At 41.1% G+C, this 18197-nt stretch overlaps 1 long non-coding RNA gene across 1 annotated transcript in view; it reads left to right on the top strand.

The window, feature by feature from the left end:
* Positions 1-11370: 11370 nt before the first annotated feature.
* The window catches only part of LOC116284234 (uncharacterized), a 36501-nt gene continuing 29674 nt past the window's right edge, over positions 11371-18197 (top strand). The window contains exons 1-2 of the long non-coding RNA XR_012061135.1: positions 11371-11459; positions 14737-14886. This is a non-coding gene — a long non-coding RNA (uncharacterized lncRNA). The remainder of the gene's footprint in view (positions 11460-14736; positions 14887-18197) is intronic.

The raw sequence follows: 18197 nt of genomic DNA, 5'->3' as shown, positions 1-18197 counted from the left end.
CTTGGAGAAGAAAAGCAAACCTGTGCTTAGGCACCAAAACCCCGTCTCCATGAGGAGGGTCTGAAATGTGTGTAGCAGTTGCCGCGTGCCCCAGGGCACTGTCTAGCCTGGAGTTTTACCAGGACAGCCACAGTTCTAGAATCCTGAGCATTGGGGAGGAGTTAAAGAAGGAGCTATTTCCTTGGACCAAGTGGACTTGGCAGCATAGCTCTGTGGCTGAAGGCTCTTTCTCGGGAGTCAGCTAGCGCTGGGCTCAAATCCTGGCTCTACCGCTTGATGGTGGGGGCGGGGGCGACCTCGGGGGAATTCACATTTCTGATCCTCACTTTCTTTCTCTGTCATCTGGGGATAAATAAAAGCCACAGTACGGGCATTCCCAGGCTGCTTGTATGTTCACAGGGAGGCTGTGAGATTTCCATGATGTAATAGTTCAAAGGCACGGATCACCATGCCTGGCACACGTTAAGCACTTAATCAACATTAGCAGCGATTAAGGACATCAAATGAATAGGGCTTTACCAGCTCTGTCTCTCTGTGGCAGAAGAGAGTCCCTGAGGGGGTGAACATGAACAAATTCAAGTCAGAAAAATCAAGAAAATCCCCTTTGGATAGATGTACAGTTATACAGAGGGAAAAAAATGCCTCTTAGCATGCATGTTATTTGTAACAAAGCAAAACGAATTTGTAAGCGTCTTATTGATGCAGAGGAAGGAGATCCTGAAAATTTTCCTGTAGTCTTGAGGCAGCAAATGGAAAATGAGTTGTATGGTACAGACTGCTGCTTATTTAAGACACGGAAAAATCACAGATAATCTCTTTACTGCTCTCTGCTTGGTTATGTCATTTACTGGAGGTGAAATAGTCAGACTTTTCCCTACACTATCCCTTTATCTCATTTTCATGTTAAGGACGTAACGTTCCTTCAACACTTCTATCCCTTCTACTTTTTTTTTTTCAGCCCACCACTCTCTGTAAGAACTTAAGCCTTGTGCCTGGGATTCATCCGAAAACCCTAATCTGTCTGCTTGCTTTGCAAGCTCCTACTCTTAACCAGCCATCACCTTCTTCGTGAAGTGTTCAGTCTCACCAGCCATCAGTGGCCCTTTCTTCTCCGATCCCCCAGGGGCTCTGTTAATGTTTCCTTTGTAGCTTTTTGTATATTGCGCTCTAGTTCTTTGTGTGCATGTCCGTCTCTCCTGCGATTGGGAAATCTTTGTCAAAGATCGCGTTCCTCCTTCTCTTCTTTCCAAGTCCCTCAAACTTGTATTGTGTCAGGCCCTGTGGGTACAGAAATGAATTGACACAGTTCCTGCTCTAGAGGGAAGATCTCAACACAGTATGGGAGCCATTAGAGACCCAGGCACTGAGCTTAACGTGACCCAATTCCCTCATTTCATTCTCTGAACAACCCTAGAGGCACCTGTTATTTTTCTCGTTTTACTGCTGAAGAATACGTGCCAGACTGGAAGTAGAAGCTGCCCAAGGACACAGTTGGTTGCAAGGTGCTGCAGATTGGTGTCCGGTGAGGGTCAGGAGGCCCCCCCTGGAGGAGGCAAAGCCCGTCAACATGATGACTGTGAGAAGGCTTTGGCCAGGTGACGGAGCATCAGAAAGGAATTCCAGGCGGTCGGAGCAGGCGGTGCAAAGTCTTAGGGGTAAGAGAGAGGCTGCCCTTTGGGGAACTGCAAGAGTCTTTGTCATCTCCACATGCCCAGTCTTTGCACAGAGTGTGGCACGTAGTTGGCGCTTACTAAGCATTTGTTGTAAGAATGCATTCCTGCTATGGAAGTCCCCACCACTGTAGTTCAACTCTGGGTTCCAGCTCATGACATTCTTCAGGACTCTGTCAATAACCCAGCTCTCATTTTTGCTGAGGTCCCTGGGATGCAAGGACCACAGTCCCATCTTGGGAGAGCATGTCCCCAAATTGTTTCCTTTCAACCCCCCAGAAATACAGTGCAGAGGCTCATTCGTCTACCTTTACCCTTTCGAGGTCCAGAGAGTGTATCCTACATTCACGTCAGTCAGACTGAGCAAAGCTTTGAGCACAGATGGGCGATTGTTGGATGAACAGCCAGTAGAGTCACTTGGCTGAGGCCATCTCCACAACTCCGTGATGCTCGAAAACTGCTCCTTGCAGATGGGAGACCCCCTCCCCCCGGAAACGTGAATCTTAGGGAGTCTGCTTACGGTCTGGCCATACTTCCCACCTCCTCCTTCTCCTCCTCTCTCCGCCCCAGGGCCCCGGGGAATATTGTTCTAGTCTGAACGTGGGGGAGGAGGGAGGGAGGTAGAGACTCTCTTCTCTCCCTCTTGCTTTGGCTCATGCCTTTTTGTTAAGAACAGGAACGTTCTTTCTTTTATACCTTGGAAATTAACAGTAAGGACTCTGAAGCCAGACTTCTCGGGGTTCACATCCTGGCTCTGCTACTTACCAGCTTTGTGACTTTAGGCAAGATGTTCATCTCTGTGCTTCAGTTTCCCCACTGGTAAATTGGGGTTAGTAACAACACCTATTTCATAAGATTTTACAAGAACTTAAAAGAATTAAAGCATTAGGGCAGCACACTATCTGGCACATGGTAGGTACAATGTATGTGATGAGTAGGAGGAGGAGGAGGAGGATGACAGCCGTGATAATGGTTAAAGTTACTCTACACAACCCCCCTCCTCTCTTCTGGTTCTTTCCTACGAAAAGTTGACGACACAAAGTCCTATCCAAATGGAAATTAGCTCTTCTTTTCCTCTGAGTCAACATGAGCTTAGACTTGTTTATTGTCGAGTGCAATCAACAAAGGGAAGAAAAACAAAATCATTACATTTCACGTTAAAATAGGAGGGCTGTTCCTGTGAATGCTGTGCTTAAAGTTGTTTGAGTTGATATGTTACTCAAAACTGGAAAAAAAAAAACCTAATCTAGTCCATTTGCTAAAATTATGATGGGTAAACTGAGGCTCAGAGAAAGAAACTGACTAATGCATGGTCCACAGACACAGGGCTGGACCTTGAACACCTGTGTCCTGGTGCCTGTTCATGGTCCTTGCACTGCCCCCCAGACAAGTGTAGAAATACAGCCATTTTTTGAAGCATCTCTGATTTCTTCTGTGACAGTGGTCAATGAATATTTTTTTGTAAAGAGCTTGATAGTAAACCCACCTACCTCTGTTTCTTTTTATTTCTAATTTTTTTAAAAGAAGGAAGATAGAGGTGACAATTGTTTTCTACGTTATTTTAAGGGAGAAATGAAATTAAGGGAGAAATTCACTAAAATGGTGTTGATTACGATGGCATTCCTGGTACAACTTACCAGAAACTCTAAATTTTAAAGGGCGCATTTTATCTGTCAGTGTGACTCAAGTACTTTTTTGGATTATTTTAATTTTACTTTTATTGAGATATAGTTGATTTACATTATTATATTAGTTTCAGGTATACAACACAGTGATTCAAAATTTTTATATATTACACTCCATTTATAGTTATTATAAAATATTTGCTATATCCCTGTGCTGTACAATATATCCTTGTAGCTTATTTATTTTATATATAGTTTTTAACTGAGGTATAGTTGATATACAATATTATGTAAGTTTCAGGTGTACAACATAGTGATTCACAATTTTTAAGGTTATATTCCATTTATAGTTATTAAATATATTGGCTACATTCCCTGTGTTGTACAATATATCCTTGTAGCTTATTTATTTTATACATAGTAGTTTGTACATCTTACTTCCTTACTGCTATCTTACTGTTTCCCTCCCCACTGGTTTGTTCTCTGTATCTGAGTCTGCTTATTCTTAGTTAGATTCACTAGCTCCTTATATTTTTTTAGATTCCACATGTAAGTGATATCATACAGTATTTGTCTTTCTCTGTCTGCCTTATTTCACTAAGCATATTACCCTCCAGATTCATCCATGTTGTTGCAAATGGCAAAATTTATTCCTTTTTAATGACTGAGTAGTATTCCACCGTGTGTGTGTGTGTGTGTGTGTGTGTGTGTGTGTGTGTGTGTGTGTATGGTGTAGATAGATAGATAGATAGATAGATAGAGATATCACATCTTTACCCTTTCATCTGTTGATGGACACTTAGATTGCTTTCATGTTTTGACTATTATAAAAAATGCTGCTGTTCTTATTTCTTTTCACTATTTTTTTTCTGTTTAATGTCAGTAATTTCCACTACTCCTATCTTCCAGCTTGCTGAGCCATTCCTCTATATCATTTAGTCTACTGTTGATTCCTTCTAGTGTATTTTTTCTATCAGTTATTGTATTTCTCATCTCTGTTTGGTTATTCTTTATATTTTCTAACTCTTTGTTTAAAACTTCTAACTCCTTGCTTGGTTTGTCCATTCATCTCCTGAGTTCTTTGATCATCTTTACGGTTATTTCCTTGAGCTCTTTATCAGGTTGATTGATTATCTCCACCTGCTGCCTATGTTTCCTGGCCTTGGAGAAGTGGCCTTTGGTAGGAGACCTCCTATGCATCCCAGCAGTGTCCTTCCCTCTGGTCACCAGAGCTATATGCTCTAGGGATGTCCCCTATCAAGGCTGTGGGGGTCTTCTGCTGTGGTTGGCTGGCTACTGTGGGCAGTCTCACAGGCATGGATGGCACCCAGTCCAGTTGGTTGCCAGGCTCTGCCTTGTGCAGGGGCTACTGGCTGCTGCTTGGCAAGGCTGGGTCACAGAGAACTCCAGGGAGCCCCAGGGCTAGTGCTGGCTCATTGATGGATGGAGTTGGGGTCCAAGAGCTCCCAGGGCTGGTGCGCAATCACTGGTGGGTGGAGCCAGGTTCTGGGCTATTGCTGGCCCAGATCCAGCCCTGGGGTCTGGCTGCAGGGTCCATCAAGTAATTTTAATCTATAGCATGAGAATTTTCCCCTTGCTCCCAGAGATTAGCTTCTTTATTAGGCAATTTTAAAAATAAGCAGAAAGAAGAGAAAACGTGTTTAGAGATGCTTTGCTTTAGTCTGAAGAAATCAGTCTGCAGAAGAGACCACAGGCAGGTTAGCAGAGTGAGGTTTAATCTTTATCAGATAAATGTGCAGTTAAGAAGATGCCAGGAGGCGTTCTTTCTGTGAGGTGTACAGTCGCCTGCATCTTTTGAAACAGTTTGTGAGGGGGGAGTGTATTAATTATCTTTTGCTGCATGATAATTAGACCCAAATTTGACAGCTTAAAACAACACACATGTATCACAGCACATGGTTAGGGACCCAGGTACAGCTTAGCTGTCCTGCCTGCTTCAGGGTCTCTCACAAGCTGCAGACAAGGTGTCAGCCACTCTGGGGTTTCTTCTGAAGTGCCAGCTGGGGAGAGACTCACTTCCAAGGCCCTGAGGTTGTTGGCAGAATTCAGTTCTTCAAGGATCATTGGACTGAGGGCTTCAGTTCTTCGCTGGCTGTTGGCTGGATTCCACCCTCAGTGCTTTGCCATGTGGGCACCTCCAGTATGGCAGCTTGCTTCATCAGAGCATGTAAACCAAGAAGGCAATAGACTCTCCTAGCGAAATGAACTCCCAATCTCATGCAACCTAATTATGGAAGTGACATCTCATCGGTTTGCCATTTTCTATTGATTAGAAGTAAGTCACAGGTCTTGCCCAGGCCAAAGCGGATGAGTTTACACAAGGACATGAGTCCCGGTGGGTGGGGACACTTGGCAGGCATCTCAGGGTCTACTTGCTACAGGGGAGGAGGAGCAGTGATGTCAGCCTTAATGAGCACAAGACCTTCCGTGCTGGGAAGTTCTCCGAAGCCATATTTCTCTGAAGGCTGAGTGATGATTGGTGACTGTCATGGGTAGAAGAGGGGGTTATGTGCGCATATTGCACACTTTCCATCTCTTCCTCAAAACCCTGTTTTCTTTTGGGGAAATTTGAACTGAAGGGACACCATTCATTCTCATTAAATCTGTGTGCTGGATAAGACAGGGCCTATGTGATGGTTAGGACTCTTAATGGCGAGCAACAGAAACTCTAACCCAGGTGGCTTAAGAAAAGAGAGAATTACTATCTTATGGAACTAGAACATCCAAGAATAAATCTCAGAGGCTTAAAGCAATGTATTTTATTTGCTTGCTTATTATTTTTATTCTTTGGATTAGGCTCAATATATATGGCAAAATCCACCCTTTTTAGTGTGCAATTCGTGGGTTTTGATAAACACATCCAGTTATATAACTGCCACCAAAATTAAGATATAGAACTTCTCCACCACCCCCCGCCCCCGCCAAATCCTTTCTATCTCTTTCTAGTCAACTTTTCCAGCCACTCTCAGCCCCCGGCAACTATGAATCTCTTTTTAGTACCTACAGTTTTGCCTTTTCAGAATAGCTTTTAAGTGGAATTATACAGTATATTGCCTTTTGAACCTGTCTTCTTTCACTCAGCATGATGCTTCTGAGATGCACTCATGTCACTGAATGTATCAGTAGATCATTCTTTTTTAATTGCTGAATAGTGATTCCTTTTACGTTTGTACGCAAATTTGTTTACCCATTGACTAACTGAAGACAATTTGTCTTATTACCATGTTTTGCAACTATGAAAAAAACTACCATAAACATTCATGCATAGGCTTCTTTTTTTCGTGAATATAAAATGGTGAAAATGAATTCCACACCTAGTAGTGGAATTGCTGGGTCATTTAGTAAATTTATGTTTCATTTTATAAGAAGCTGGCAAGTTATTGTTCCAAAATAGCTGTACCATTTTGCATTCTTGTTAGCAGTGCATGAGGGTCCCAATGGCTCCCTATACACACCAATTCTTGGTATCATCAATTTTAGCCATTCTAATGGGTGTGCAGTGGTAGCTCTAGGTGGTTTTAATTTGCATTTTCCTAATAACTAATGATGCTGGTTATCTTTTTATGTGTTAATTTGACATCTATACAACCTCTTTGGTAAACTGTGCATATCTTCTGTCCATTAAAAAAAGTGTATTCTTACCTATTTTGAAGATAAACAAAATAGGCTTGGCTAGAATTCTCATAGGTCAAGTTTGAGTGAATAGAAACAACTATAATAACAACATAATGGGACCCTAATTGTAAAAAATCTAAAGAATGCAAAACAACATAGAACTCCAGAGGCAATAAAATGACATAATATTATATAAAATTACATTGTTGTTTTATTATTATTGAGTTTTCAGTGTTCTTTATATATTCTAGATACAAATCCTTTACCAGAAATGTGTTTCGCAAATACCTTATCCCAGTCTGGGGCTTGGATTTTCATTATCTTAACGGAGTCTCTTGAAGTTTTAAAAAGTTAATGAGGTCAAATTTATCAGCTGTTTCTTCTATGGATCATGCTTTTGGTGTCATATCTAAGAAATCTTTGCTTAACATGTGCAGGAAAAAAATTGCCTTCTATGTTTTCTTCTAGAAGACCTCATTTGGTGTGGAGGGTATAGTTCAGTGGTGGACTGCAAGCCTAACATGCATGAGGTCCTAGGTTCAATCCCCAGCACCTCCACTAAGTAAATAAGTAGATAAACCTAATTACCTCCCCCTTCAAAACAAACAAAGGAAATCTAGAAGACCTAGTTTTAGGTCTTACATGGAGGTCTATGATCCATTTTAAGTTAGTTTTTGTATGAAGTTTGTGTCAAAATTTACTTATTTTCTCCCAAATGGCTATCAGCATGATTATTTTAGCACAAGCGTTTTTGGAAAAGACTATCCTTTCTCAAATTGCCTTCACACATTTGTGAAACACAATTCACCGCATAAGTATGGGTTTCTTCCTGGATGCTGTGTCTTGTCCCTTTGAACAAGGCTGTGCTTCCTCAGAGTTGGCTATTTTCAGGTAAACTCATTTTCATGGTCTCAGGTTGGCTGAAAGTTGCTCCTGGAACCCTGTTATTCAGCTTTCTGTTTAGTGGAAGGCAAATGTCTTTGGCTTGATGTTCTCCACAAAAACCCTTGGCTAGATTGAGTCTGATTAGACCAATTTTGGTCATGTGACACTAAATTAGGATACTGATTGTCAAGAACCTGAGTCACCATCTTCACCTGTAGGACTAGGAATGAAAGTCCACACAGGCCACATAGACCAGGAATTGGGGAAGAGTGGATTCTCAAAAGAAAAACCCTGGCACTGTCAAGATGGGGAAAATATATGCTGATGGTCAAACAACAACCAACAGACAATAGCAACCAAATACTGCAACAAATACTCATTATTGCTCCTGACTCAAGGATTTCAGAATCTAACAGGGACACAAGCATGGAGGAAGACAAAATGTAATAGATGTTGAGAGTGCAACAGCTGAAATGGGTCCAAGGTATGGGGGAGGGAATAATTAAATCTATCTGGATGTTCCAGGCAGGTTTCACAGGTAGGCTGTCTGAAATAGGTTTTTAAACACTTAAGTAAAATATAACATATTTAAAGAAAAATGCGCAAGCCGTAAGTGTACAGCTCAACATATTATCTGTTGAAAAACCAGCACCCTCAAAGCACCATTGTGTCCTCTTCTTTCAGAAAGTAATTTCTGGGGTGGAGGAGGGTATAGCTCAGTGGCAGAGTGCACGCCTAGCATGCATGAGGTCCTGGGTCCAATCACTAGTACCTCCATTAAAAACAAAGAAATAAACCTAATTACCCCCTACCCCCAAAAACCAAAAAAATTTTAAAAAGTAATTTTTATGAGTTCTAAACCAAAGGTCAGTTTTTGCAATTTTAAAAACAATATCCATGGAATAAATCAACGTGAGATTCATCCATGTAGTTACAGTTAGTTAATTTTCATTGCTGTATAGTATTCCATCATATGAATACATCACCATTTACTTATTTGCCTTATTGTTGTTGGACGTTTGTGATTATTTCCTGTTCTAGCAACAGTATTGCTAGAACATTTTTGTACTTGATCTTTTGGTTCATAGTTCTGTTGAGTATATAATCTAGGAGTAAAATTGCTGGGTCATAGAATAAGCATACATTCAAGTTTACTGGATTCTGCTACACAGTTTTCTAAAGTGCTTGTATGAATTTAAATTTCCATTTGCAGTGTGTAGGAATTCCCGTTGCTCTACATTGTCAACACCACTTGATATTGTCAGTCTTTTTAATTTTAGCCATTCTAGTGGGTATGTAGTGGTGTCTCATAATGATTTTAATTTGCATCATTAGTCATTAGGTAAATGCATCTTTTCATCTGCTATTGACTATTTAGATATCTTTAAAATTTTTTTTTGGTAAGAGACTCAGTCTTTTGCCCATTTTCTATAGTGTTATTATTATTTTTCATACTGATTTTTAGAAATTCTTTTAAACTCTGGATATGAATCTCTTTCAAACTATATGTGTTGTGACTATCTTCTCCCACTGTGAGGCTTGCCTTTTCACTCTCTTAATGGTATCTTTTTATGCACAGATGCTCCTGATTTTAACAAAATGCAACTTGTCATTCTTTCCCTTTATGGTTAGTGGTTTCTGTGGCCTGTCCAAGACATCTTTTCTTACCTGAAAGTAATGAAGATACCTTTCTATGTTATCTTCCAGAAGCTTATTATTTTACTTTTAACATTTATATCTACAAGCCATTAGGGATTTATTTTCATGTATGGTGTGAGGCAGGGGTCAAGTTTTATTTATTTATTTTTCCCATGTAGATATCCAATTGACGCAGCACCACTTATTGAAAAGACTTATTTCCTCATTGTCCTGCCATTTTATCATAAATCAAGTGTTTGTAGCTGCATGGATCTGTTTCTGAATTCGATTCTCTTCCATTCATTTATTTATTTTGTGCCAACACTAGTCTTAATTTTTATTATTACAGTAAGTCTTAATACCTGGGAGAACAGGCCTTTTTATTTTGTTTTTCCTCTTTAAGATTGTCTGGTTAGTCTTGACCCTTGGTATTTACATATAAATTTTAGAATTGGCTTCTCAATTTCCATGAAAACACCAACTAGGAATTCAACTGGAATTATGCTAAATTTATAGATAAACTTACAGAGAATTGACATTGTTAACAGTAGAGTCTTCCTATCCATGGCGATGATTTGTATGCATTTATTGAAGTGTTTAAAATTTTTTATCAGCGATATTTTAGAGTTTCCTGTGTACCAGTTTTATACATCTTTTGCTAGATTTATACCTAGGTATTTGATATTTTAAAATATTATTATAAGCAGACATTTTTGTTATTGAAATGTTTGCTGGTATATAAAAATACATTTGATGATTTTGTATTTATCTGGATGGACTGGGTTTTGAACACGTGTTTTCTCTTGGGAGGAAGGTTGAAGTATGTATCTCTCTTAGCCTCCCAGATGCACTGCACCTGGGACTCAGGGTTTCCATATTACACCACCAGGGGCCGTATTCACGATGTAGTCAAGGAAGGCAACATTTACATAGAGTAGCATGCGATTGGCTCCCTATGCATTGTGCAACCTTAACTACCTTGTCTGATATATCTATCTATCTATCAGACATTGATAGAATTACCCTTGAAGGTTGACCCAGCTCTAAGTTGACCATCAATGTTTGCATTTATCAGCTTCTCTTGGCACAGATGTGGTGTTGCCAGGATGCTGACAAAATGTTTCTGGAGAACTCCATGCCCTCTCTACATTTTCTGTTCGCCTTTTATTGATTCTTCTCTCCTGTCTTTCTAAGCCTGAGCCAGGAACCCTCCTGTTATTAAAAGCAGTCCCAGTTGCCCATACCTTTCATTTCCTTTGAATTACATTAATTGCCTGACAGCTAAAAAGTGAGCTGGTGTTTTCAGATTTCAGCTGCTGGTCGGCAAGAAATATTTACCAGCTCCTGCAGATTTATAAAGATGCCACGGAGATGCCTGGAGACTAACAATCAGAAAATATAGCAGCAAAACAACACTATTTTTCAAGGTTAAATGCTCAGAATGCTAAAAAGAAATTGTCCATAAAGCAGAATAGGGATTCGGAAGCAGGCAGCCTGCACCATGGACAAAAGAAAGGAGCTGGAGGTTTAAAATAAGATTTCACAGCTTCACAATAATTATGAATTTAATAAGGGGAGCTTTATTTTTAATTTAGTTCCAGTCTGGCAGCCCATATCCTCCCTCCCACCACCTCTCCACAGCATGGTTATGCTCTTTAATGTGGTCTTAAGGTTGAGGTCACAGGGAGAGCCAGGAAAGGCCCCCAGCTGTAAGACTTTCTGATGAAGAAGTATTAGACAGATAATGTTCCTGCTTCTCTGCAGGCAGATGGGACAAACTCCCACTGGCTTTATTCCCTCTTGGCAGTCAGAGATGTGTCTTTATGCAGGAAGACAGTAAGTTCTGAAAATTCTGAAACAGAAAGATTTTTTTTCTCTGATAGGACCCCAGGCTTTTCTCCTGTTTTCCATGAACGGAGTAATAAAACTCAGCTGAGGCCACCAAGAATGGTCACAGACTCCCAGGCCAACATCTGCTCCAATGCTTATGTTTCCTCCAAACAAGGTAATTTATATGTGGTTGGTAAAGGACCACAGAATTTCCTGAAATGCTTTTTTTGTGTGAGCTGTTTTCAGGACCATACATATTCATTTATTTGTTATTCATTCATCCATTCATTCAACAAATATTTGTTGAAGCCATTTTTTTGAGATGCTCTTTTTTTATTGAGGTTAAATTGAATGAATTTAACACAAAATGAATCAATTTAGGGTGAACAGATCAGTGGCATTTACCTTCACAATGTTGCACAACCTCCACCTCCATCTATTTCCAAGATATTTTGTCACCCACAAATAAAAGCCCATTAAACGGTTACTTCCCCCAGCCTCTGGTATTTACCAATATGCTTCCTATCTCTATCGATACACCTATTCCGGATATTTTATATAAGTGAAATCATGTCATATGAGACCTATTGCATCTGGCTTTTTCACTGAGCATCATGTTTTTGAAGTTCATCTATACTGTAATGTGTATCAATATGTCATTCTTTTTTATGACTGAATAATATTCCATTTTGTGTACGTACCACAATTTGTTTATGCACCCATCCACTGCTGAACATTTGAATTGTTTCCTTGTTTGGAGCTATTGTGAAAGGGATGCTGTATATTCATATATCATTTATTTGAATATCTGTTTTTGATTCTTTGGGGAGTGGAATTGTTGGGTCATAGAGTAATTCTATGTTTAGCACTTTGAGAAAATGCCAAAGTGCTTTCCCCAGGGCCACATCATTTTCCATTCCCATTTCAAATGTTCTTCTATACCCTTGGACACATTGTGAACAAAACTGACTCTTACATTTTCTGCTAGCTCAAAAGCAAAATGATGGTTCCTAGTGGTGTATCTACAAATTATACTGGACCAAAAGGAGAGGAATTGAGTTACTGTGGGTTCCTACAAAATGGTAGGAATGAGACTGGTAATACTGGCTCACAGGGAAGACACCATCTTGAAAGGTTGCTGTGATGAGTTAGCTGACACACAACAGAAATACAAGACACACACCTTCCTCTCTCTCCTACCTCCCTTCTGTCTGCATAAGTGACTCCTGAAATCCCTTGTAGATCTATGCTTTAATTACTCAGGGTTTGGGACCCATCTAACCTATAAACTCCCTTGCTGTATTTATTTTCAGAACCTGGGACAGTGCTCAGCATGTGGCAATTAGGAAGTAACTGCTGAAAGAATGAACAAATGTTCATCTGCCTATGTCCCTCCTTAGACAAAGGAATCTGCATTTTACATTATATTCATTATTTGTTGGGGAGGGGCCTGTGTAAGACATCCTATATGAGTCTGGAAAATGCTGAGAGATTTTATTTTTGGTGTTCAATTTTAGGTTCTTATTCCCACCTGGGCCACAGGACAGCTCCCTCTTATGGAATATAAAAAGCCATGTTCAGATTTCAGGTTGCTCATAAATCTGCTTCCTGTGTTATCATTTTTTATCTGCCTACTTCTGTTTCCCCTGGGTTGGAAGGAAGCGCTTTACCTTAGAAATGATTCACTACTCCCGGGCCACCAAGGACTTTGAAAGCCACACAATAGAAGTTCCACTTCAAACCTCCCCATTTATAATCGTGGGGGAAATTTGGGTGTTGTCTTGGGGGTTAGCAATGATTTTACAAAAACTCAACCTTTGTTTCTCATGTGTCCATTTTTCGAAAACTTACTACTCACACCTCTGAAAGTCATTGCCCCCGAGGAATCATTTATTTTTGGTTTGACATCTTTTGCACTGTACCCCTTTTCAGCCCTCCTTTCTAACACAGGATAAATAGCTCTGTGGGGCTTGGAATAAGAGTTACAACTTGCAGGATGTTTGTGAGTGCGAGGAAATCCTGCTCCCCTCCCCCATACTCCTAGGTCAGAAGATGAAAAGATAACCAGTTAAGACAAATGGGTTTGCGTGGTGTCATGGGTTGAGTTGTGCCCTCCTACCCCAGTCCCCACCATTCATATGTTGAAGCCCTAACCTCCAGGACTTCAGAATGTGGTTTTATTTGGAGCTGGGGCTGTTGCAGGTGTAATTAGTTAAGATGAGGCCATATTGGAGTAGGGTGGACTCCTAATCCAGTATAACTGGTGTCCCTATAAAAAGGGGAAATTTGGAAATAAACATGCACACGGGGCGAACAGCACATGAAGACAAAGGTGGAGACAGATGTCAAGGAATGCTGAAGATTGCCAGCAAACCATCAGAAGCTGAGAGAGAGGCACAGAACAGATCTTCCTTACAGCCCTCCGGAGGAATCAACCCTGCCAGTACCTCCAGAACTGTGAGACCATCAATTTCGGTTGTTTAAGCCACCCGATTTGTTCGGTCTTTTGTTACAGCAGCCACAGGCAACTAAAGCAAGTGATATGTTTATGATATTTGTCTAAGGGTTTGTGTTTGCTTGGGAGGTGATGTAGTATGGTGTTAAGTACTTGGATTTTCAGAACCAGATATCTTGAGTCTGAATTCCAGCTGGGTAATCTGGGAAAATTACTTATTATCTCTAGGTTTCCAGTTTCCTCAGAATAAAATGGGGAATTATAGAGACTTAGACCTCATAGTACTGTCACGAGGATTAAATGAGTTAATAATGTATTTAAAGCGCTAAGTCGTATATGTGCAGTCAAATTGTAATGACTCTACCTAATAAAAATTAAAAATTAAAAAAAAAGCGCTACGCCAAATATCTGGCACATAGTAATCACTTGATGAGTGGTAGTTATCGTTAGTAATAACTGGCAGCATTTACTGAGTCCAGAAGAGACCTCTGCTACCCAGGATTTAAAAATTTCTCTGTGGACCACACGTAGCTGGAACTTCCACTGTCTCTGACCGCTGCTCTCAAGGCTAATGGTCTGGGGATCTGTGACATCTCTGTTCCCTTTCAGGGACTTCATCTCTCTCTGTCAGTCAGGGCTTGTCATAACTGACACATCAGAAGATCTACTGGCCTTTTAAGTGAAAGTAAGATGGTTCAAGAAACTGAATGGGAATTCGGAGTGACCAGTTGCCAGGATCACGTATTCATTCACATTCAAACAACACATGTTTATTGAAAGCCGGTGGGCTCAATGCAGGATCTGACCCGGAGTGGGTTGTTTCCTTGATCTCCCATGATCAGGGGAAGGGATGCCGTATAATAATCGTTCCACAACAACTGCCACTTGTTGAAATGTATGTCAGGTGCTGGGCATTGCCTTAGAACCATCACCCTTTAAAGTTCTGTAAGTCTAGATAGTATTTTTTTTAGATAGTGTTTTTATCCCCATTTTACAGATACGGAAACTGAGACACAGAGCGATTAATGGCTGTTAATCACATGTAATTAATGGCAAAATGAGAATTTGAACCCACATCTCTCAGACTCCAAAACCCACGTTCCTATGAACCACGGCCTTGGCAGCACCAGGAATCCAGTGCCCGTAGGTGTGTACTGAAGTAGATCGCAAGGAAATCCAATGCTGGCATGAAAAACAAAAACAAAGCAAAGCAAAACCAAAACCAAAAACCTCTCATGGATTGATGGCTGGAGCAAAAATGTGCATTTTCCCAATGTTTAAATTCAGTGACTGAACCTGAGATTTGCTTTAATTTTCAATTGTTTTGAAGCCATTAATCTGCCAGGCATTATGATGCAGGTGCATTTTGCCAAGCTGTTCCTCAGAAGCATTTTGTTATGATAATAATCACAAGTGTGACCCCCAGTCCTTTCATTCTGTTTATTCTCCATCGTTTCCTGTGATAAGCGCTATTTCGGTAGTTCGCCAACCTCCTCGATCCTTATTCGTTTAGGGAAAGAATATTAATTAGTGATGCTAAGGAGACTATGAGCTGCAAACGAAATTTTGATAATGAAATTCCTTGGACTGTCTGCCTCCCAAGGCACCCTCTGTTTAAATAGTCCCATTGAATGTTGTTATTAACATAAATAATAATGCTAATAATAATAATAATTAGCATTGTTTCCTGTTGTTATTCATGGAAAACAGCAAGCTCCTTTCCAGCCATATTGGCCTCAGTTAATAGTGGAAAATAGATTCTCATTTTATGTTTTTATTTCCCTATCATTTTTGCTTTGCTCAGCTCATTCTAGGCCTGGCCGCTAGACCCTTAATGATGGTCTTTCTTGAACTTTTTGGAAAAACAAACAAAAAAAAACCTTGTTCCTATTTGAAAGAGCAGTCTGTCTGATGTGGAAAACCTCCAATAGGCCAACTTTTCTTTTCCATGAGAAATTGCCTGGAAGCTCTATGTGGGTGCTGTGTGTCATTCAAAAAAATTTTTTTTTCTTTTTCAAAACCTCTCCTGGTTTCTAGTATCTCTCGCTCCTGATCCATCATGTGTACACGCTGAGAGCCATGCTTCCAAAAAAAGCAAATCTGGTTTTCCACCTCCTTTGCTGAAGAACCTAGACAGGATTCCCAGTGCCCTCAGGATAAAATCCAAATATCTTAACATGGCCTCATGTTGTGACTCTTATGTTCCTGCTCAGCCTTCTCCCCCCTCATTCCACCTCCCTCTTTAGCCCAATGTTAGATGTCTTTTGGTTTTGCAGAGAAACTAAGCCATCTCACCTCTGGCCTTACTGTGTACTGTGAGCACAGGGGTACCCTTTCCTTCTTAGCAAAGGGTGTATGAAATACAAGGTCTTGTATAAAAAGTGGTCCAGAAAATTGGGTAACAGGAGTGATGTCAGCAACATGGCTGAATAAGCTATCTCTCATTGTATTTCCCTCCATAACAACCATTTGGCATCCATCCTTGGACAAAAGTCCTTTTGTGGGAGCTGAGGGACCCAGCACCATATGCCAGGGAACCGGGAGGAGTGTGTGTCGGGTAACAGACACACAGACCTCAGTTGACTGTGGACCCCAAAGTGGCCCGTGAACTGGCTCCAGCCTCCCTTGGCCGTGGACCAGGAGCTCCTGCAGAACAATGACACAGACAGTCACTCATGGATCAGGGAGCCTTTTGGAAGTCCAGGTTTCCAGTGAAGAAGTTCCGGCACCCTAGTGGAGCAAAAAAATACAAGTTTAGACGCACTGGAGAGGATAAGAGGAAGAACCTGACTTAAGCTGCTTCACTCCTTTCCCCAGGCAGCGCAGCTCAGTGTCAAGCGAGATCTTCTCAGCCTGTGATTTCTCCTGTGGGGTAAAGTGAGGGTGTGTGAGGCAGCATCCAGCTGTGCCGGACATTGTCAAAGAGGCCCATTTCTCTCTCACCTCATCCAAAGTACTGAGTTGTGAGCTGCAGGACTTGGGTGGGGAGAGGCTGGGACAGCAGCAGAGAGGACTCTTGGAAGGCATTAGAAGGCTGCAGATTCTGTGTTCTGGACTCCAGCAAGAAGCCCACCCACAAGCTGCTGGAAATGCCTTGCCCATGGATCCCTGCAACTGCTATGTGGGTACCTCCCAGGGCTCTGCACGCCTCACCCCCACACCCCTGACACCTTGCAGCAGGCTCTCTGTGCGTGCTCCTGATGAGAACGGGAGAAAAAGCTTTGGCAGGTGGCTAGTGAACACGCACAGAAAACCAGCCAGAATCTGTAGGCCAGGGAGATCCAAAACCTGTGCTTTAGCTTTGCCTTCGGAAAAGCAAAAGGGAGGCTGTCAGCACCCAGCCTGGTGCTTTGTAGGATTCAGAGAAGGCATTCAAGCTTAAGATTTTGGCCATAAGAGGGAGCAAGAAGCATGGAGCAGGTGCATCCAAAGACAATCTGGGAGAGCCTCAGAATCCCCAGCAGGGCGGATGGGAGGTGTTTCATAGTGGCTGCACCAGTTAGTAAAGACTGGCAGAGGTGAAGGCTACTGCAGACGTGAAGCCAGCAATGTCAGACTTCAAGGAATATGAAAAGTCATGGGAGGCATGACAACATTGAAGGATCACAATAACCTTCCAGTAACTGCCCAAAGACATGGAGATCTGCGATTTACCCAGTAAATAACTCAAAATAACTCTTTGAAAGAAATCCAATGAGCTTCAAGAAAACACAGGAAGACAATTTAACAAAATCAGGGAAACAATACACAAACAAAATGAGAAGTTCAACAAAGAGGTAGAAATTGTAAAAAAGAACCAAACAGAAACTCGGGAGCCGAAGAGGACAATAAATGAAATGAAAAATGCAACACAGAGCATCAGCTGCGTAATAAATGAAGCAGAAGAAAGCATCTGTGAATTAGAAGATAGGAACTTTGGGGGAAAAAAAAAAGAATGAAAAGGAGTGAAGAAAGCCTACTGATCTATGGATCCCCTCAAAGAAGCAATCTGTGAATTATTGGAGTCCCAGAAGGAGAAGGGAGGGAGAAGGCGGCAGAAAGTCTATTTAAAAAATAATGCCTAAGAACTTCCCAAATCTGGGAGACATTTTGATAGTCCCTGTGTTGTACAAAACATCCTTGTTGCTTATTTTATGCATACTGGTTTGTACCTCTTAATCCCCTTAGCCTATTTCACCTGTCCCCCAGCCCCTTCCCTCTGGCAACCACAGTTTGTTCTCTGTATCTATGAGTCTGTTTCTGTTTTGTTTGTTTGTCTGTTTTGTTATTCAGAGTCCACATGTGAGTGAAATTGTACAGTATTTGTCTTTCTCTGTCTGACTTATTTCACTTAGCATGATATCCTCCAGGTCTATTCATGTAGCCACAAATGGCAGGATTTCATTCTTTTTTATGGCTAAGTAATATTCCATGTGTATTCATATATCACATCTTCTTTATCCATTCATCTGTTGATGG

This window comes from Vicugna pacos, chromosome 18 (genome assembly GCF_048564905.1).
Source record: "Vicugna pacos chromosome 18, VicPac4, whole genome shotgun sequence".
NCBI classification, from domain to species: Eukaryota; Metazoa; Chordata; class Mammalia; order Artiodactyla; family Camelidae; genus Vicugna; species Vicugna pacos.
This window is presented reverse-complemented; position numbering and strand designations above follow the sequence as displayed.